Genomic DNA, 21629 nt, shown 5'->3' with positions numbered 1-21629 from the left:
TGTGTTCCATGGTTGTGGCAAATGGCCCACCGTGGCATCAGATGCTGGGGGAACCATAGTTGGGGATGGTTTTTCTCTGAGTTACTTTACCACCACTGCAAACTCTCCTCACATCTAAAAGTGTTCTAAGGTGAAAACATCACCAACAGTGGCCACAAGACAGCACTTCTCTCTGTGACTGGCGGCCTCACACACCTGCCCACACATCCTGGAACAGCTCCCAAGCCTCTGCAGATGTCCCGGTCCCTAAAGCTGGTCTGCCCTGATTCACTGCCTTCTCAGAGTGGTCTGAGAGCTCTACACTCACAAGCATTCCCCTGCCTGAGGCACATAGATTCATATACAGGTGCACACACAAATAGACATGTACAGGTACATACAAACACACAGAAATACACACAGGCATGTTCAAATGATGGAGGCGGGTCTTCTATCAATCTATTGATTTCATTGGTTAATTAATAAAGAAAACTGCTTGGCCTAATAGGTTAGGAAATAGGTGGGTGGAGTAGACAGAACAGGAAGAAGGAAGTGAGGTAGATGGCTCAGACAATTGCCCTGCCTCTACAACCAGACAGCGATGAAGCTCCAGCCCAAGATGGACGTACGCTAGAATCTTTCCAGTAAGACACCACTTCATGGTGCTACACAGATTATTAGAAATGGGTTAAAGCAAGATGTGAGAAAGAGACTGGAATTAATGGGCCAGGCAGTGTTTAAAAGAATACAATTTGTGTGTTGTTATTTTGGGGCATAAGCTAGCCGGTGGCTGGGAGCAGGGCCGCAGGAAGCCAGCCTGCAGCTCCACACTACATTCAAACACACAGGCACACACAGAGAGATAAACTCATACACAGATACACATATGCAGGCACTTTGTGGAGAGGGCAGCTCTTTTGATCCAGAGCAAGTGAGCAGGCGACTTATTGGGGTATCTTCCATCCTGGGCCACCTACCTTGTAACTCAGCCATCCTCTCTGCCCCCTTCTCTGTCTCCTCTCCTCACATGAACAAGAAACAAGAAGCATGGCTGAAACCAAACCACCTCCACGTTGCCTCTTATCTCTGTCATGTCCCCTCAAGCGAGGACATCCAAGCTGCAGACTTGGGTCCTTCCTCATGCCATACTTAAAACCTCTCTGATCCTCAGACGTCAACTTCTTGAGAAGCCACTTCATGTGATCTAGGGTGTCCAACACCACACAGCTTCTTCCCATGACACCACTAAAGCTTCCACTTTGAAACGCACTTTACCACACAGATGCCGAGGGCTGCACAGCCACACCTAGACCTCATTCACATTTATTCCAGCCAACATCAGCAAGAGGACCTGTACATTCGGGTCATCAAACAGAGAGGGAGCAAAGAAAGGGAGAAAGGAGATAAGGAGAAGAGAAGGGGGCGGATTATTAACCTTCCCTGGGCATAACACAGATAGAGAAGCCAGGGACGCTTGGAGGGCTGAAGGTTCCTCGGAGCTTGCAAAACTGTGAGTCAGACCTTTCACCAGGCACCAGCCTCTGTCTGCACGCTCTGGAGAAGTCAAATGACAGCAGATGTATGGCATTAACCCACCTTGCTGTCATCTCTCTGTGGTGCGGGATCCCCACCCCCTTGTCTCCAGCAGAGGATGGGGCTTCCCAGGAGGAGTCAAAATTACACTTTCAGCTCCTCTGTGTTCCTTGAAAAGCTGCCTTGCCTATTAATAAGCTTCCAACAGACTCTCCACTTCCAAAACCAGAGATTTAGGGGGAACCTAGGAACAGATTAGGGTACACAGGCCTGGCCTCCAACAGGAAGCTAACCCACCCCAGTGAGCCCTGCAACATGGTTTCTGCCTTCAGGTGCTCCCTGAAAGGTCACAGAGCAGCACCCCTGATTTTTGGGGGGAGGGGAGTGTTTTGAGACAGAATTTCTCTGTGTAGCTTTGGATCCTGTTCTAGAACTTGTTCTGTAGACTAGGCTGGCCTCGAACTCACAGATGCCTGTCTCTTCCTCCCGAGTGCTGGGATCAAATGCATGTGCCACCAATGCCTGGCAGCACCCCTGATGTTAAGGCTCATTGCCATGACGACAGCCTAGGAGACTAGGTATTCTGACTTTCATTCCTCATGGTGGGCAAGGGGATACCAGCCCAGCTATGCCTAGGCCAATTTGGAGGTGTGCATAAGAAACAAGCCAGCCAATAGGAGCACAGCCTGAGGGCAGCAACCTCATCCCCTGAGTGTGGGAGGAGACACCTGGGGAAATCTCTCTAGAATCTTGGTCCATCTGCCTCACAGCAGGACACAGTGAGCTAATGAAGAGTTGAATCAACTAGCTTGGAGCTGGACCACACAGCTTATCACCCTCAACCACACAGGATAGCAGATCCACTGTTCACTCCTAGGATGGGGTTCAGCTACTTCCATAGAGTTGCCCCAAGTCCATCAAGTATTTCCCAGTGTTTAGTGTTTCAGAAGAGCCGAGGGGTAAGCCTGTATCTCCCAAAAGCTGTGAGTGGCTATGACTGTGACTGGGTGCAGGGAGAGGAGCTGGTGCCCACAAGAAGCCACAGTTATTCATGAACAGAGGTCAACAGTGCAAGACCCGAACAGAGGCAGAGCCACTGGTGGGAGGAGCCACTGATCAGCCCTGACGCCACACTGAGGTTTAGCCTGCTCTGATACAGTAACACAAAGCTAACTAACACAGTTATGATGACATATGCCCATCCAGATAATGGAGGATAACGTCTCCACAGCAAAACCCTCACTGTGACATCAGTAGAGTCTTTGGGGCCAAGCGTAAAGGAACAGACTTATATTCCCAGGATCAGCATCTTTAGGGGCCTATTTTCCTGTCTCCCTCAGCCTCTCAGGAATATGTGGTCATCAACTGCACACTTGGGGGATTAATTATAGGCCACCTGATGATAGCAGAATCTGTGGGTGCTCAAGTCTCTGTGTAAAACACCATACTATTGCCCCAGAATCCTGTGCATCCTCCAGTAGACTTCAAACCACCCCCGATGACGTACTGTAACTAATGCAGGATCAGCACCATGAAGAGAGTCCTGGAGAACAGGAAGGGGCCGAACAGACTCACACAAGCACAACTGTCCCCAGACACCTTCCCTCCACAGCTGCCAATAAAGGCCAACTGCACTCTCTGGAATGACATGGTGCAACACAACCAGGCACAAGTCTAAATGACGAGAGAAATGAAAGCAAGTACCTACACCCAGACAAAAGCGAGGCACACGTGAAACGTGTATCTACATGCATACAAAAGCAAACACATGGAACGTGTACCTACACCACAAAAGAGTAAAGCATGTGTAGAACATGTATCTACACCCACAAAAAAAAACAAAAAAAACCCCAAAGTATGCATGTAATATATACCTAGAGCCACAGGAAAACAAACACGTATGTAATATGCACCTACACCCACATAAAAGCAAGCACATGTGGATCATATAGTTACACCCACACAAAAGCAAATGCATGTAGAACATGCACCTATACCCATACAGACTCTCATGACAGTAACTAGCCTATTATCCATTCACTTCCACCCACCAAACATGGGCACAGACAGTTACAGCCTCCTTCGAGGACACCCTCTGGCTGCGTGCAAAGCCCCACTTCTCTCCCGATCTGCTCAGACACTGTAACACAATCTCACCCATCCAGAGCTCCGGCACCCTCTGTCTTCTTGGGAAGCACACATCGATAACCAATGTGTTTAGATGCTTCCCTGAGATTTTTTTTAACTGCTAGTAAATACCCTTTACCCCTTCTAAGGATGGAAAACATTCCCATCAAAGCCCCAAATCCTAATGCTAACAAAGCAATCCAGCGGAAATACTTACCTCCGGGCCTGAGGAGACTACAGGACTCTGTGATTTCAACGTGAAAACCGTCCAGTGACTTTCATTTTCATTTCAAATCGCAGTCAACTTGAGGCCATTTACTGCTACCCTGTGTTTATGCCGTACTCCTCTAGGTACGGTCATCCCACAGGGGCCATGCTCCATCTGACTCTGCCAGTGATGCTCACAGCCATGCACCAAGCACAGTCTGACTCCACAACAAATTTGTTGTGAGAGGTTCATGTCCCTCAGACGCTGCACACTGACACAGGGCCACTGCTTCAGGGAGTGCTTGAGGCCCTCCCCCCCTTCCCTTCCCCAGGGCAGCCTGAACAAAGCATCCCCAGCTAACAGGGACCTGGAGGAAACGGGACAGGCCTCTACCCAGCACAGCATCCCACTCCCACACACCCTCTGACACCTGTCTTAGCAGTGTGTTGCCCTTCTGTTAATGTAGCCTGGGCTCCGATGACCACCAAGTACATGTCTTGAATGAAAACAGAGAACTACTGACCCAGAAGGATGGTCCAACTGCTATTTTACACACTGTAATCCTCTTTCTGCCTGAACACATTTGTAAAATGAGCATTTCTGTCACAGCTATTCACAGAACTAAGGCGGGGGTCGGGAGGGAGAACTGGGGTTCAGAGGGACTACCATCAGTGAGGATTGGACAAGGCTGGTCTTCTGTGGGCCTTTATCTACTCTTTGTCCTCCCAGGACCCCTGCCCCCACCATCCTAGATGCCTCCGGTTCCAGCTTCACCAGGGCCAGCAGGTGCACGGCACAGTCCCCTCACATACAAGGCTAAGGGCTCCGCGGACATGGGCCATCAACTCCCCTGCATCCTTGCTCCATTCCACGGGGAAGTGAGCACGGGAAGCATGAGAACCTGTCACTCACACACTGCCCAGGCCTGGTGTCCTGTCACCAGCACCGCCACAGCTCTCAGAGGACATGTACAACCAGTGGAGTGGCACTTGTGCTAACCTGCCAGCCCCTTGCCAGGCCCAAAGGCTCTGCCACAGGAAGCTTCCCTGTCATCCTGGTGGGCTGTCCCCTAAGTCCCACAGAAAGCCACTCTGGAAGGTCATAATGGGTCAATGGTCTTGGGACTGAGTGCCCTCACCTTGTACCAGCGACATTTCACTAGAACACACTGACGTGCAAGACAACTAGCAGGGTAATGACAAGTGGCAAAACCAGAAACAAGCCCCAAATGACCATCTCCCGCCCTTCTATGCAGGGCCTCCTAACACCCCAGCCTTCACCGCAGAGGCCTCTGGTCCCTCTGCAGCTGTTTTCAACTGCACTGAAATGTTGTTTTCAGTTGGCTGGGGACTATCAGCCAATGCGCTACAAACAAGCCAATCAGCACGCTTGGAAACCAAGCCCCACCTCCAGAGAGGATGGAAAGATACCACCCCTACCCTCCCACTGTAACCCCACTTGTCCCTCTGGGTGGAACAGACAGGGATTTTACCTCATCTGATTAACGGGAAACATTCTTCAGGAAATACAGAGTCTCAGGAAATATGAAGTAAAATAGTACAAAATACGCTAAACAGAAAAACAAATCGTCCTGTCTCCTCTTAGACAACTAGAGGTCCCTAACTAGAACAGCCTCACTGGCTCCCATCCTGACTCCCTGTATGCTCAGTATCCTGTGCTTGATAGGTTTCTGACAGAAGGGACAGCTACTCCAGCCACACCCCCAGGTAGGCCCTCAAGCTCCAGGATTATGGATTTCCATAACCACCTAGAACTTCAGTCTTGACTAATTTCTGTTGCCACAGCCAAACACCTGATGGTGGGTAACATAGAACAGTTTATTTGGCTCACTGTTCTACAGACTGGGAAGACTAAGAACATGGCACTGGAGTCTGGCACGGGCCCACTAACTGTATGGTAACATAGTAGAAGGCACGGTGTGGGGAAATGGTATACAAGGCTGGGACTCTCTCCTTCTTCAAACAAATGTCAAAAGGGACGCCAACCCCGATGACCTTGTCTAATAATGGTGCTTATCTCTCAAAGTCATTTCCATATGACTTTGTGGCTTACATTCCCATCCAACCTTAGCAACCTTCCTGGCCTGTGATCACTATTGCCCACCTTGGCCCTGAGGCCCCACCCTGTGATAGTCTCTGTCCATGCCCAGAGGAGCTAACCAGCAGGTCTCGTTTGGCCTACCAAGCTGTCCAGTTCTGTAGCCCATGGCTCTTCCAGCCCTAGCCCCCCCCCCCCCCGAGGACAACTGAAAAGCCCTCCTAGACCCCAAGCTGTTGGCTTACTTTCCCATCCACACATGACCAGACTGGTTCTTGTCACCATCTGGGCAGGACTTGGTGACAACAGCAGGGAGAAAGAAGCAGGGCAGAAAGGACTGGGGCAGATGCACCAGGTGGCAGGAGCCCAGGGCCAGGCCACTTCAGGCTCTTGACCTCCTTAGAGACATCTGTGCTCCAGGGACTGTCAGTCATACACGAGAATTCAAAGAAATGCATCACTGCAGAAAAAAAATAAATCTCTTCTTGTCCCAGTTCACCTGCAGGAAAGAGGAAAGTGCCCTGCCCCTTTTCTTCCTTTTTCTTCCTTCCTTCCTTCCTTCCTTCCTTCCTTCCTTCCTTTCTTTCTTTCTTTTTTTCTTTCTTTCCTTCTTTCTTTCTTTCTTTCTTTCTTTCGTTTTTCAAAACAGGGTTCCTCTGTGTATCTATCAGTCCTGGCTGTCCTAGAACTTTCTTTGTAGACCAGGATGGCCTCAAACCCACAGAAATCCACCTACCTCTGCCTCCCAAGTGCTAGGAATAAAGGTGTGCACCACCACACCCAGGTGTCCCTTTTCTTTTGCAATAATGGTCACAAGAGGGCCATGTGTGCAACGCCTTGCTGTATCCTAGAAGACCAACAATGGGATCCTCACTCCCCAAACAGGCTCTGTTCAAGTAGCAGCAGGTGGCATGTGGGCTTTGGACCCCTGGAGTGAGGCTTCTAAGATGCCTGGCCATTTGTGCCCAGCACTTCAGGAAAGAGGAAAAGCAGGAGAGGTGCAGGCAACACTCTGGAGCCAAGCAAGTAGGGAGGTGTTTCTGATGGGCTGGTATGGCAGGACAGCAGCTGACTCTACCTCTTTCCTAGGAACAGACCTTGGTTAAGCTGACCTAACACAGCCTCCATTGGCTTTGCGGGGTGTGGCCAACATCGACAAGAAGGACAGAAGCACTGTATGCAGGTACTACAGTGAACGTGTTCCTCTACTGATGGGCAGTGGGCTGCTTCCTGGCTCTTCTGTGTGAGTCCCGAAGCAATGACCCACAAGTGTCTCTGTGATGTGCTTACTCAGAGGCACACAGAAAGGAACAGCCGGCTTGAGTGGCATTTCTATTTTTATCCTTCCATACTGACCTTGATAGTGGCTGCACCAACTTGCCAGAAAAAAAAAAAAAAAACAAGCTGGGCGGTGGTGGCGCACGCCTTTAATCCCAGCACTCAGGAGGCAGAGGCAGGTGGATCTCTGTGAGTTCGAGGCCAGCCTGGTCTACAAGAGCTAGTTCCAGGACAGGCTCCAAAGCCACAGAGAAACCCTGTCTCGAAAAATCTAAAAAAAGAATTGTCCCTAGAAAATGAACACAACTAGAGATGGCCATATTAATCAAAACAAACCAGACTGAGAAAGACAAAGTACATGTGTAATAGGATAGGATTATTTACTTGAAGGGTGTCTCGGTGCATCTAAAGTATGTTATTAGTTTTTGTCTGTTGCTACAACCAAATAACAGAGGTTTGGAACGTTTATGGGGAATAAAAGGTTAATTTAGTTAATAGTTTAAAACTAGTCTGCAATCAGTTAGTCCGTCAGTCTACCTTTGGAGAAGTTGTGTGCCGGAGAAGGAAGGACAGAAGTTAGGAAGCAGGAACCAGCGTGACTCTTTGTCTAAGGATTGGCTCCTGAGAGAACTGACAAGCGAGCTGCCTGCTGAGGTCAGAAGACTGCCTTGGATTCCTTGGAGCTGAAGTTACACGTGGCTGTGAGTCCCCTATAGTGGGTGCTGGGAATTGAACTTACATCTCCAACACCACTCACTCTGAGGCACTCACTCATTTCTTCCGTCCCTAATCCCTTCTGAGGACACCCCCCCCTCCGCCCAACAACCTCACCATCTTCCACTAGAACCCACCCCTCAGACATCATTCTACTTCTAACTCTACCACACCAGGACCCACGCTTCCATCCGCATCCCTGAGGGAGGCTGTGCCACCCTGTGTTACTGTCATAAAGCTCAGTGTGCTTCTGTGATGATGATGGGGGCAGCATGAGGAGGGGCTGATACACACGGACCTCAGGGTGCTCCACATGCCCCAACTTAGAAATCCTGAGGGTGAGGCTGTCCCCATAGCCAGGCAGTGCCCTAGGAATAGAGATGCTAGCCAGTATGGAAACACTGCAGGGGAAGCTGACCCATCTGCAGGCAGTAGTGGCCCTGGAGCCCACTGCAAGTGTGGGCAACTGTGGAGAGGTGTGAGCACAGTCTCAAGGACAACCCTGCCTGCACCCATCCTACCCCATGGCACAGACTGGCACCAGAGTCAGATAGTGACTGGAACCCCAGGTCAGCTGACCAGTGGCTCTGTTTCTGGAATTTGACGGCCCTGTGCTCCAGCCCCTGCTCTTTAGAGACATTACTTTTGAAGTCCAGTTACCCATAGTCAACTGCCGCCCACAAATCTCAACTAGGAAACCCCAGAAATGAACACTCCAGAGACTGTGAATGAACTGCAGTAATGCATGGGTTGTTCGTTACTGTTGGTCTCCTACTGTGACTAATATGTACCTCATTCAGCCACGAGCAGGTAGCACAGTCGGTGGCTTCAGGCACCTGCAGACCATCCTGGGCACTGAGGATGGAGCAAGAGCCAACTGCTAAACTGGGAGAGGAGGCTGGGTTCCATGGCTGCTCCCCACAGCTATGTTGAGACCCAGGAGTCAGGTGCGGAAGGGCCAGATGAAGACCTGTCCCAGACGCCCCTTTGCCAGCACAGAGGCTCTCCCACGGAGACTCCCTCTACGTGAGCATCTGCACATTTGAGAATAACGTCCCAAAAATACATACTGTGTGGTGGCTTCCGAAGATACAAATAGAATCTCGAATATATACAGCCAAGACTGACATTATTATTTTCAATTGCTGTTAATTCAAACAGAAACAAAATGTTCCCTTCTCTAAGCCCGATGCAGACGATGCCCCAGTTCACTCACAGACACCGTTGAACTGAAAGGACCCTCCAAGCCACCGCTGAAGGAGAAATGGTTCCTGAGCCTAGGGAGCCCAGCAATGAATCTAGATGCGACACCATGTCCTACTTCCACAAAGTGAGGCTGGCTCTCCGGTCACATGCTGAAGGAAACAAGACCACACCAGAAGGGCTGGGGGTTATAGCCTTCAATGGTGGCAATATGAGTGCCAGGACACAGGGGACGGGAAAGCCAGGTCATTCTATCAAGCCTTCCCCCAGAAAAATGCGGGGCAGGTTGTAGAACTCCATAACCTCCCATTCTTGGGGGTCTAGGAATTACAGACTAGACAGCTCAGGCAGTTTCTCCTGGGAGGTCATGAGGTGGGACACAGTGGTCACTGTGGCCCAGGATACTGCCCTGGCCAGCAGAAGCAACAAGCACCAAAGAGCAGATGTTCCCAGACTGGCTTTTTTAATATCCTATCCCAGAGATCAGCAAGAAGGGCCAATGACCCAAGGAGGAGACCAGGGCTTTGCTTTGCCTCCTGAGTCAGACTCTAGAAGTTGTGGCCAGATGCTAAATCCCCAGTGTCTCATGATCCACTCTTAAATCTCCTGAGTATCCAGAAATGGGAGGTGGCATCCAGTTATACCCTGAAGAGCTAAAGAGATTCTGCCCAAGGAGAAACCATCTGTGGTCACAGAATTCTCCCTGGGGACATTCTCAAAGGGCCAGTCAAGTGACTGTTGGGGTAGCTGGGTTGGACAAAGCAAGCATGGGCACCAGATTAAATATGTTCTTGGCAAGATCATCTCCAGGGTATCTCCTCCAGGAGAAGTCAGAATTGAGCACCTGTTGGACGCTCAGTGTCACCATGGTCATCAGCCGCCAGACTGCCTTTTCTAAAGACACCACACCCCTCTGGCTCGTCTACTGGCACGGGCAAGAAGGGATGAGCAGGTGGAGGTCTGATGACAAGAACGGGGACAGTTGAGGAGGGGAGGGGCGTGCACAGCCCTCCCCCATCACTGCATTCCAGGGCAGGGCAGCCTGTAGCTAGGCAGGAGACTTGGAGGTCTCTGCAATCAGCCAGCACATCGGTGTCTAACACCTCCCCTCTCTGGGAAGCAGCTGAGACTCTTATTGACTTCGCATAGCAGAAAGCTCCAAAGTCCGTCTGACTTCCCTGGTCAGGGAAGAGATGCGCCTGCAGGACATGTGCCGAGGGACAGTGGAGTGGGAAAGGGCCTCGCTGCTCTGTCAGTATCCAGCCTAGTGGGTGATAAATAAAATACAATATAGGGCAAAAAGCAGCATTGGACAGTGACGAGCCACACCAGGCCAGTGGACGCACCAGCGGGGGAGACTCTTTTCCAGTAAAGCTCTCAACGTGGCATCTGCCAGTACTATGCTCCACTTGGGCAAGGTATTGACAGTGACTGGCTGGCCCTGGTCAACCAAAAAGCTCCGTTCAGTCTCTGCCACCACGGAGCAGGGTGCAGGGATCTGTCAGGAGGGTCCTGGAGGCCCCTGCCACTGCAGTACTGAATGAACAACAGGCAAGGGCATGACCCTGTTGAAAGGGGCCAGCTTCACCCTCTGGCTCCTTACTCTCAGGGATGGCAGTTGTGTTCCTCCGCCGTGGTGGGCGGCAGAGCCACACTTCCTCGGTGAGATCTGGACTTTGGGAAAATGTCCTTCCTCCTCCTTTTGATGGAATTAGGAAAAATAATTAAGAGGAGAACAGATGGCAACCACTTAAAACTTGTTCGTGAAAACCAAATCAACATGATGTGGGAATGGGGACGAGTCTGCTTTTCTGGATGAGTGGGCACCCCACACTGTAATCCCCAAAGCAAGGCGGGGGGGGGGGGGCCTGTGGGCATGGGGGATGGAAGTTTTGTACAGAGAAAGGATAAGAGCCCAAAATCTAGGAGCAAGCACAGAAAAGCCACTTTCTCCTGTGGCAATCAGGCAACTTGGATGCTACAGGGGGCCCTGGCTTCAGCACCATGACAGGGACATTTTCTAAGGACAGATCAACACACCCAATTAGAAGCCCGGTATCATAGCCCTGCGTTTGAAATGGTGATTGCAGGCTGATTCTTCCTCTCCCTGAGTACTCTGAGAACCCCTCACCCAAAGGCTGCCTTAGTTCCCTTTCTGCTAATGCAACAAAATACTTGAGACTGGTGGTATTTTGTTGCATTAGGTATTTGGAGGTATACAGAGAAAGGAGGTTTATTTAGACCATGGGTTTAGAAGTTCCAAGTCCAAGACCGAGGACTCCATCAACCTCAGCTAAGTGCACCATTGGCTGTGTCAAAGACAAGAAAACAGGTGCATGCCAATGAGACCAAGTATATCGGGGGGGAGGGCTCACCTTAACACCCAGTCACAACTAGGTAGGGCACCCTGAAAACTAATGCCTTCTAAGGACAACCCCCAGTCAATCCCACCTCTCAAGATCCATCATCATACTGGGGATCAGCCATCCAGGACACGAACCCCAAAATATAAACCACAGCCAAACCACCAAGCAGTCAGATCTATCAAAGCCACCAACCACAGGTCATTGGATGGATGTCCTTAAAGGTTACACTGTGACTCCAAGGCGGCCCTCCTCCTTTTGTCCCTCCCCCACCACCCTCAGCTGCTATCTCCTGAGCAGCTCTCTGCCATGATGTTCCTCCTCCTCACAGGCTCGTAAACATGGACTCCCCTAGCCATGGACTGAAACCTCTGAAAACGGGAGCCAAGATAAGCCTTTACTCATTTAAGTGCTTTCTTCAGGGTTTTTGATACAACGACATAAAGCCAGCACAGTATATTCTATAGGCCACTCTGATGGTTCGCCATGGTTGTCAACTTGACACACCTGGGAAGAGGGACCTTCAACTGAGGAACTGTCTCCGTCAGAATAGCCTGTAGATGTATCTGTGGGAGCACTTTCTTGATTAATGATTGATACAGATAGGCTCAGCCCACTGTGGGCGGTACCATCCTTAGGCAGCTGGGCCAGAGCTATATAAGAAAAGCAGTTGAACCTGAGGCTGGGAGTGAGACAGTCATCACTGTTCTTCCATGGTCTCTGATTCAGTCCCTGCCTTCAGATTCCTGCCTTGCGTTCCCATCCTGACCTCCCTCCATGACAGATCACAACCCGTAAGCTGAAACAAACTCCCTCCTCCCCAGGTTGCTTTTGGTCATGGTGTTTACCACAGCAACAGAAAGCAAACCAGAACAGACAGCAACCAGCTACCATAAAAGTTAATGAATTCCCGTTACTTGGGACAACATGGACACTACTGGACATCATTCCAATAATGGATGTAAGCCAGCTGCATAAGGACAAGCATTGCCTGAAGTCGCTCACATGGAGAATTTAAGAAGCTGATCCCAGGGAAGCTTGGAGTAGAACGATGGTCACCAGAGGCAGGTGCACCAATCAGGAGCATGCTGTGGCACAAGAAGATGAGGACAGTAAAGTACTGTGTGTTCCAAATAGCTACAAGAGGGCCTGCCAGATGGGTCAGCAGAGTAAGGGGCTTGCTACCGAGCCTGACAACCTGAGTTCAAACCCTGCTCTCTGACCTACATATACGCACTACAAAACTATATTTAAAAAAAAAAGCTACAAGAATACCATAAAAAGCACAAATGTTTAAAGAGATAGATGTTTGCCCTAGTTTGAACATTATGTTATATACAACTTATCAAAATATCATGCAATCACCATAAATACACACAAGTTTTACATTTATGTATCAGTTTTAAAAATAAAGTTAAGGCGCTGGGTATGGCTCAGTCAGAGCAGATGCTGAGTCTGGGTCCCAGAACTGACATGAAACCCAGGATATGGCAGGATACACCTGTGATCCAGCCCTGAACTGCGCAGAAGCAGGAGGCCAGTTAGGCTAACCAAATCAGTGATCAAGCAGGCTCAGTTGAGGACTTACCCTCAAATGTTAAGATGGAGGGGAACATTGAGAAGGATACCCAAACCTCTGGACTAAATAGGTGTGCACACCACATACACACATATACATAACACCCATACATATAAACACATCAAGTAAATAAAATACATTAAGATGGCTAATGGTAAATTTCTGTATTATGTGTATTTTCCCCTGATTTAAAAGTCCTACCAGTAATAGCACATTCCTGGTGAGTCCTCTAGAACCAACAGGGAGGACTCGCTCTCAAAGTTCCTGGGCACCAAGGAGATGGGGACAGATGTGGTGCACAGCGTATCTAGATGGTCTCACTCATGAAGGGTGAAGGGGTGGAGCAAACCAGAAGTGGCCATGTTGACTTCTGGTTTTCAGGAAGGGGCAGTTGACACCTTGCTGTGTCTTCTCTTGAAATGCAGGTCTCCCTTAACAGGGCACAAAAGCAGCAAGCAGCAGCCACAACAACCACACAGGATGATGACCCCTGCATGGGGGAGGAGAGGAAAGCACCTTCCTTCCCAGTCACCTCCAAAACCACCAAAGAGCAAAGCCCAAGGTCTTGGCACAGCAGGGGTGAGCAAGGGTCAGAGGGCCCTGCTGCTGCGAAGCCTGGATGTGATGCCCTGTGGATGCAGGACAACTGCAGGGGAGAGGACACTGTCAGGGAAGAGCAGGGAATCTGCATGCTCAGTTCTGAGGGCCTCAGCCCCACTGCCCCTCACCAGATCCACTGCCAGCCACCAACCTTGTCTGTCCCTGCCCTGTGCCCAGGGCAGGAGGCTGTCCTCCCTCCTCTGACATACACCCAGCAATGCTGGCTCAGCTCCAGATCACCCTAGCGGAGCAAATGTCAATTCCCAGGACATGCAAAGCTTGTGTTTAGACTACCCCATGCCCTGTAAGAGTGCAATAACAGTATGCCTAAAGTATACACATCCCATTAGAAAACACTGCTCAGAATTCGAACAACCATCTGAGCTGTTGGGAAGACTTACTCAATCTGGAAAATCCAGGGACCATGGCAGGGCAGACTGAAGGGTAATCAACAATGGCTGCCTACCCCTCACATCTGGGAGATGTTTATGTCTGTAGCATGGTAACTGACTGTCCTGACTGGCATTAGGAAGTTAACTATAGAAATGTATTAGTTAGATGGTAGAGCTTCAAGACGGGGAAGCTATGCATTAAAATCTTCTTTGCCACAATGGGTCATGAAGTATAGGGCTGGAATATGCCTGAACAGCAGAAGAGAAACCTAATGCACAGAGGCCTTGGGTTTACTCCTATTCAACACACATGCACACACGCATGTGCGCGTGCACACACACACACACACACAAATGGCACACACATTTTTTCAGAAATGTGGGTGTAAGTAATGTAGTGGTATTTCATTTGTATTTTAATAAATAAAGCTTGCCTGAAGATCAGAATGCAAAACAGCCACAGTAGTCAGTCATACAAGCCAGGCAGTAGTGGCACACACCTTTAATCCCAACAGCCACACTAGTTAGCTATAGAGGCCAGACAGTGGTGGTACATGCCTTTAATCTCAGCACTAGAGAGGAAGATAAGGTGGGTTGAGATAGGAACTCACTCTCTTTCATTCTGAAGATTTCATAAAGGTAAGAGCTCTCTAGTGGCTTGGCTGCTTTGCTTTCCTGATCTTTAGGTTGAACCCCAGTATCTCTCTCTGAGTTTTTATTAATCATGCTACAAAAATACATAAGCCAATCACATAGTAAACCATATTTTGTTAGCCAGCTTTACTACTATAACAAAATGCTTGAGATGACCAGCTTATAAAGAGGAAAGGTTTATTTGGGCTCACAGTTTTGGAGGCTGTAGTCCACAGTTGGTGGCCCTATGGCTTCTAGGCCTGTGACAATGTAACCCATCATGACAGAAAGCACATGGTGGAACACAGCTCTTCATCTTGTGGGAACACAGGAGGAGAAAGAGGCAGAAGGGCTTGGGTACCACTGTCCCTTCTAGAATACACTTCCAATGACCTGAAGACCCTCCCACTAGGTTCCTTCTCTTAAAGGTTCTACAACTTCATGATGGAACCACCCCAGCTATCCAGGACACCCTGGATCCAAACAGCAGCACGTGTCACCATCAAGTGGCTGCATCTACCCTCTCCGATGGCTGGCAGTGTACCCTGCATACACGTCGATGAACGCTGTGCTGTGACAGCTCACGCAAGGTCACTAGGCTGCAGAAATTCACCAGGTCCACTCCAATCTTGTGTGTGTGTGTGTGTGTGTGTCCCACTGTTGACCAAGAGTATCATTATGTGGTGCAGGGAAGACAGTACACAGACAAGAGCAGGCTGACCTGGGGCAGGTCAAGACACACCCCAAAAGGTAGATGTAGTCTAGGAACTGAGCTGACTCAACGGGGATGGGGGTCTGTATCAGGGACAGAGATGGGAAGGAAGCCAGAAAAACACCATTGTAGGCTGGGAACACCAACAGGGCCAATGTGAGAAGATGCATAAAATCCAAGTTATGCTGTGCATCCAGGGAAAGGCTGTGTGGCAAGGGACTGTGCATACAGGGAAAGGCTACATGGCAAGGGACTGTGTACCCAGGGAAAGCCTGCATGGCAATGAAGCCATGTGCTGCTATATGCTGAGCCCAGATTGCCCAGCAGGAAAGGAGGAGTAGGGGGCTATTACCCGGATGATGACAATTCTCACCACTGCACAGAGGTCTAAACTGCTTCAGTGAGTCAACCTCATAGTCAACACTGGGGGGGGGGGCGTTTATGTGGTGATTCTGTTCCCACCCCCCAAATAATATTGAGATCCTAATTTCCAGAACCTGAGCTATGACATTATTTGCAGGTAAGATCTTTGCAGATGATCAAGGTCTGCAGCCAAATTCTGTATGACTAATGTGATAGTAATATTGTCAACTTGACAAAAGCAAGAATCGTGTGCATAGAAACACACATACTCACACACACACACACACACACACACACACACACACACACACACTCGTGCCTTGGGGCATATTTGTAAGGCACTGTCTACATTAGGTAATTTAAGCAAAAAGACCCATCCAGACTATAGATAGCACCATTCCTTGAGGTAGGGACCTAGGCAGCATAGAAAAGAGAAATCTGACTGAGCTATGCCATTCACCTCTCTCTACTTCCTAATGGCAGACAGTGTAATCAGCGTGAGCTGCCACCAGGATAGACTGAACCCTTGAGAATGGCCAGCCAAAAGAAGTTCCTTCTGTAGGGGTATTTTAGCACAGCAACAGGAATATGAACTAAGATGACTAATAATCTTATAAAGCAAAGGGGAAATTTTTCCTGTTAGGCGGAGCTCAGGGGTCTCCTGCGATGCAAGGTTCAGGTGTTTCATGCTGTTGTTTTGTTCAGTTTGCCTTGCTGCGTGTGTTTGTTGCCGTTTCTTATTTGTCTCAAACAAACAAATGAACAAGACACCGTAGCGAAAGCACAGACTATTACAAACAAGACTGTACATAGAGCCATAAGGATAAGGGCTGGTCCAGCAGACCCATGATTTCATTACAAGAGAGAAGAGTTCTCTAAGGGGTGGACCCTTGAGGCTATCCTAGGTGAGTGATTTTTCTGTTCACTGGAATCGATGCCATCCCTAGAGAAATCCAGGACCATTCCAAAGGATGATCTTTCTTGGTTGTTAGGCTTGGAGATGACCTTATGACTCAGAATCACATGATCTGACCCTACCTTCCTCCATCATCAGGTAAGAAACAGAGATACCCACTTACCAAAATTAAATCAAGACCAGATAAACAAATTAAACAGACCTACAACTGCTAAAGAAATAGAAAAAGTCGTCAAAATCTCCCAAGCAAAAAAATCCCCAAACCAGATACTTTCAGCTCAGAATTCTACAACATTTTCAAAGAAGAACTAATACCAATACTCCTCAAATATTTCCATACAATAGAAACAGAAGGAACAAAACCAAGCTCTTTTTATGATGCTACAACTACCCTGATACCAAAACTGCAAAAAGACATCACTAAGAAAAAGAATTACAGACCAATCTCACTCATTAATATTGATGCAAAAATACTAAATAAAATACTGGTAAATCCGGTCTAAGAACACATCAGAATCATCATCCACCATGATCAAGTTGGCTTCATCCCAGAGATGCAGGGATGATTGAACATATGAAAATCTGTCAATGTAATCCACCATATAAACAAACTGAAAAATAAAAACCACATGATCATCTCATTAGATGCTAAAAAAGCTTTTGACAAAATACAACATCCCTTCATGACAAAGGTCTTAGAGATAGCAGGGATACAAGAAACAAACCTAAACACAGTAAAGGCAAGACACAGCAAGCCAACAGCCAACATCAAACTAAATGGAGAGAAACTCACAGTGATCCCACTGAAACCAGACAAGGTTGTCCATTCTCTTCATGTCTATTCAATATAGTCCTTGAGGTCCTACCTAGAGCAATAAGACACCGAAAGGAGATCAAGGATACAAATCGGAAAAGAAGAAGTCAAACTCTCACTACTTGCTGACGATATGACAGTTTACATAAGTGACCCCAAAAATTCTACCAAGGAACTTCTACAATTCATAAACACTTTCAGTAATGTAGCAGGAAAAAAGATTAACTCAAAAAAATTCAGTAGTTCTCCTTTACACGGATGATAAATAGATCAAGAAAGAAATCAGAGAAACATCACCCTTCATAATAGCCACAAATAGCATAAAATATCTCGGAGTAACTTTAACTAAAAAAGCGGAAGACTTGTATGACAAGAACTTTAAATCTCTGAAGAAACAAATTGAAGAAGACACCAGAAAATGGAAAAATCTCCCATGCTCTTGGGTAGGTAGAACTAACATAGTAAAATCGGCAATCTTACCAAAAGTAATCTACAGATACAATGCAATGCCCATCAAAATCCCAGCAAAATACTTCACAGACCTCCAAAGAATCGTACACAACTTCATATGGAAAGGCTAAAAAACACAGAATAGCCAAAACAATCCTGTACAATAAAAGAACTTCTGGAGGCATCACAATCCCTGACTTCAAACTCTACTAAAGAGCTACAGTACTGAAAACAGCTTGGTGTTGGCATAAAAACAAACAGGAGGACCAATGGAACCAAATTGAAGACCAGGTTATTAATCTACACACCTTCAAACACCTGATTTTTGACAAAGAAGCAAAAAATATCAAATGGAAAAAAGAAAGCATATTTAACAAATGGTGCTGGCATAACTGGATATCAACATGTAGAAGAATGAAAATAGATCCATATCTATCACCATGCACAAAACTCAAGTCCAAATGGATCAAAAACCTCAACATAAGGCCAGCCACACTGAACCTTATAGAAGAGAAAGTGGGAAGTACACCTGAACGCATTGGCACAGGGAACCACTTCCTAAATATAACCCCCGCAGCATAGATACTGAGAGAAACAATTAATAAATGGGACCTCCTGAAACTAAAAAGCTTCTGTAAAGCAAAGGACACGGTCAACAAGACAAAATGACAGCCTACAGAATGGGAAAAGTTCTTCACTAAGCCCACATCAGACAGAGGTCTGAACTCCAAAATATACAAAGAACTCAAGAAATTGGTCATCAAAAGAACAAATAATCCAATAAAAAAATAGAGTACAGACCTGAACAGAGAACTCTCAACAGAGGAATCTAAAATGGCTGAAAGATACTTGAGGAAATGTTCAACATCCTTAGTCATCAGAGAAATGCAAATCAAAACAACTCTGAGATTCCATCTTACACGTGTAAGAATGGCCAAAACCAAAAACACTGATGACAACTTATGCTGGAGAAGTTGTGGGGAAATGGGAATACTTCTGCATTGCTGGTGGGAATGCAAGCTGGTACAGCCCCTTTGGATATTTGTGTGGCAATTTCTTAGAAAATTAGGAAACAACCTTCCTCAAGACCTAGCATTACCACTTTTGGGTATAAATTCAAAGGATGCTCAATCTTGCCACAAGGACATGTTCTCAACTATGTTCATAGCAGCATTGTTCATCATAGCCAGAACCTGGAAACAACCTAAATGTCCCTCAACTGAAGAATGGATAAGGAAAATGTGGTACATTTATACAATGGAGTACTACACAGCAGAAAAAAATGATGACATCTTGAAACTTGCAGGCAAATGGGTGGAGCTAGAAAACATCATTTTGAGTGAGGTAACCCAGACCCAGAAAGACAATTATCACATGTACTCACTCATATATGGTTTTTAAACATAAAGCAAAGAAAACCAGCCTACAAATCACAATCCCAGAGAACCTAGACAACAATAAAGACCCTAAGAGAGACATACATGGATCTAATCTACATAGGAAGTAGAGAAAAAAACAAGATCTCCTGATTAAATTGGGAGCATGGGGACCATGGGAGAGGGTTGAATGGGAGGAGAGAGGCAGGGAGGGGAGTGGAGAAAAATGTAGAGCTCAATAAAAATCTATTATAAAAATTAAAAAAATAACCAGAGATACCAAGGGAAAGCTCTGTGACAGAGCTGTCACAAGCCAAATGACAACCGAGATGACTGGCAAGCCACCAGTCCTTTCCTGGAGAGCCCTCAAAAGAACCACCAGACTAGCTCCTTGGTCTTGAATTTCAGTCCTCCAAAGCCGAGAGACTACAAACTCATGCTGTTTAAACCACCCTGCTAGAACCATGCAGAACTGGCCACTCCCCAGCAGGAGGTGCCCTGGAGATGACACATCTTCACATCCAACCATAGTTGCAGGTACCTCAGAGCAGCCCAGGGACCCTGCACCACTCACTTGGGACTTTCTGTAGAGCCCCCAGCCTGCTTTTTGATAAAGGAGCCTGCCCACAGCAACAGCACCTTTGGGCTGGCTGCCTGGGCCACCCATGAATGGTCTGGGTGTAGAACAAAATAAGAACTGTTACTCCCCACACAAGGAACAGAGACACCGCCCACTTCCTACCAGCTCCTGAAAATCTCTGAAAGAGGTGATGGATGCCCTGAGCTCATCACCACTGTCCGGGAAGAAGGGTCTCCAATAATGCATCATGGAGGATTGAAGGTACCCTGACAGCAGAGACAGGAACAGTTGTTCCCAAGGGCAGGACACAACTGGCAGACTCCTGGTCATTTGTCCTCCACACATTGCTGGCTCTCCTTTATGCCTTTTCCACATCTACAGATGTGCAGGTTCAACATCTGTAGACCCAATCAACCACAGATCAAAACTGTTTTTATTCCAAAAGTCCTAAAGATGCAAAACATTTTTACCTACCAAACTCTCCAGAGAACAGCAGAGACCATATGAATGGTATGAGCATGGCCTAGCCTGATGGAGGACTCTCATTGGTTAATAAAGAAACTGCCTTGGCCCATTTGATAGGCCAGCCCTTAGGTGGGTGGAGTAGACAGAACAGAATGCTGGGAAGAAGGGAAGTGAGTCAGATGCGATGAAGCTCCAACCCAAGATGAACGTAGGCTAGAATCTTCCCGGTAAGCCACCACCTCGTGGTGCTATACAGATTACTAAATATGGGTTAATCAAAATGTGAGAGTCAGCCAGTAAGAGGCTAGAGCTAATGGGCCAAGCAGTGTTTAAAAGAATACAATTTGTGTGTTGTTATTTCGGGTGTAAAGCTAGCCGTGTGGGATCCGGGCGGGATGAAAAGCAGGCCTGCTCGCCTCATTACTACACTAGCCTTTTCCTAACCTGTAGTCTCCCTACAGTACGGTATTGGGGCTCCTGTAATGTCATACTAGAATTACAATAGCCCAGTCCATACTGAATATAGGTGCAGTTATGTTTCTTGCCATCCCCAAAATAATAAAACAAGTATTCATATAGCAGTTGCAACATATGAAGTGTCAGAAGTCATTGAAGGAGGATGTATGCATGTCCCATGTAAATCTTGAGCACTTCACATGGGGGACTGGAGTATCCTCAGATCCAGGAACCCACAGAGGCCCTTGACGCCATTCCATGGACACCAAGCGACAACTGTAGGTGTGACCGTTTCAAGCCAGACAACGCTGGAAATCGGCATGAGTATATAAGAGTTTGGTTAGAGAGAGGTGAGGTTGTGGCTGAGCATGGTAATGGGGACTTGTCCCAAGGGCACATCAGGAAACGCGGAAGTTGGAACACACATCCCACTCACCAGCAGTCTCCTCACAAAGTCCAGCCTCCACGAGGTCACCTGGCCGAGCTTCAGCTGTGCTTCAGTATCCAGAGAACTGCAACAGAAAGATCACAAACACCGAGTCGGTGGGCTGGGAAGGCAACCCACTCCCTCACAGACACAGGACAGAGTCAGAACCCAAGTATTCTCAACAGGCAACATCTGGAAATATAGAATGCAGCTGGTCATGAGTTTCCTGACATCTTCAGGGGAGCACAGACCACTAACTGGACTACAGACCGGATCTACACTGAGTATGTGAGGGACAGACTTCTCAAACTCTTTTGCAGGAAGACCCTGAAATCAAACAAAATATCCCTTCACACCCCCACACCTCTTTACACATATACGCCCCACACACATTCGGGATCCA

The 21629-nt window shown here is 47.7% G+C and overlaps 1 protein-coding gene across 1 annotated transcript in view; it reads right to left on the bottom strand.

The window, feature by feature from the left end:
• The window catches only part of Apba2 (amyloid beta precursor protein binding family A member 2), a 174002-nt gene extending 152711 nt beyond the window's left edge, over nt 1–21291 (bottom strand). Inside the window, exon 1 of the mRNA XM_038313844.1 lies at nt 21236–21291. The gene's annotated coding sequence lies outside the window, so the exon portion shown is untranslated. The remainder of the gene's footprint in view (nt 1–21235) is intronic.
• Nucleotides 21292–21629: the final 338 nt, after the last annotated feature.

The sequence above is a fragment of the Arvicola amphibius genome, chromosome 12 (genome assembly GCF_903992535.2).
Source record: "Arvicola amphibius chromosome 12, mArvAmp1.2, whole genome shotgun sequence".
Taxonomy (NCBI): Eukaryota; Metazoa; Chordata; class Mammalia; order Rodentia; family Cricetidae; genus Arvicola; species Arvicola amphibius.
The sequence above is the reverse complement of the archived record's forward strand: the minus strand, read 5'-3'. Positions and strand labels throughout refer to the sequence as shown.